This window comes from Triticum dicoccoides, chromosome 3A (genome assembly GCF_002162155.2).
Source record: "Triticum dicoccoides isolate Atlit2015 ecotype Zavitan chromosome 3A, WEW_v2.0, whole genome shotgun sequence".
Taxonomy (NCBI): domain Eukaryota; kingdom Viridiplantae; phylum Streptophyta; class Magnoliopsida; order Poales; family Poaceae; genus Triticum; species Triticum dicoccoides.
In genome coordinates this window covers 106,624,807-106,625,888 of record NC_041384.1, presented here as the reverse complement: position 1 = coordinate 106,625,888, position 1,082 = coordinate 106,624,807, and positions in this window count along the sequence as shown.

The window sequence follows — 1,082 nt, the reverse complement described above, 5'->3', positions numbered from 1 at the left end:
AGCCGCACCCTGTGCGCGTCGCCCGCCCGTGCTGCGCCCCTGCTCGCGGTGCGCGCCCCGAGCCCGCGCCCCTCACCGACGCTGCTGCAGCTCGCCGGTCCCGTCGCCTCTACCGCCCGCTCGCCGCACCCGCACGCGCTGCTCCTTCCTGCTCGCCCTGTCTCGCGCCGAGGAGCCTCCGCCCCTCTCGCCACGGCCTCGCGCGCCCGTCGTCCGCCTCCGGCCGCCCTGCTGCGTGTCGGCAGCCGCGGTCCTCCCCATGCTCCGCCCGGTCGCAGCCGCCGGAGCTCCACGCCGGTGCGCTGGCACCCGCACCCACCAGCCGCCCCACGGCGCCCAGTCAGGTGCGCCCCCGTGGGCCAGCGCCCGTTTGGGCTATGCCCGTTAGCACCCAGCGCACGTAACCCGCATCGGCCCCCGGGTCGAATGACACGTGGGGCCCGGCCCCAGAACGTTAAAAAAAGGAAAGAAAAGGAATTAAAATATTAATTAAATAATTAATTAAAGAATTAATTAATCCGGATTAGATTAACCTAATCATTTAGTTAAAGCTAATTAACCCTGTTTAATTACTATGAGACTATGACAAGCGGGACCTATTAGTTAGTTTGACCAGTTAAGGGTCAATGCTGACTGGGCTGTTGACTTTGACCGGTCCCATCAGTTAGCCTCTGCTGACTGGTAGTCAACCGGGCCTACTGGTCAGCCACCTCAGGCCCATCTGTGGGTACACTTCTATGTACCCATAGCAATTTAACATTTAGTTTTTGAATTAAAAATAATTTAGAAAATGATTTAAAACTTTAAAAATCAATATAAAATAATCCGTAACTCGAATGAAAATACTTTGTACATGAAAGTTGCTCAGAACGACGAGACGAATTCAAATACGCAGTCCGTTCATCCGCCACACACCCCTATCATAGCAAACACGCAACTTTCCTCCCTCTGGTTCATCTATCCGAAAACGTGAAACACCGGGAATACTTTCCCGGATGTTTCCCCCCTTCGCCGGTATCATCTCCTACCCCATTAGGGCACACCTAGCGCCTCTCATTGTCATGTCATGCATGGTCATGCAT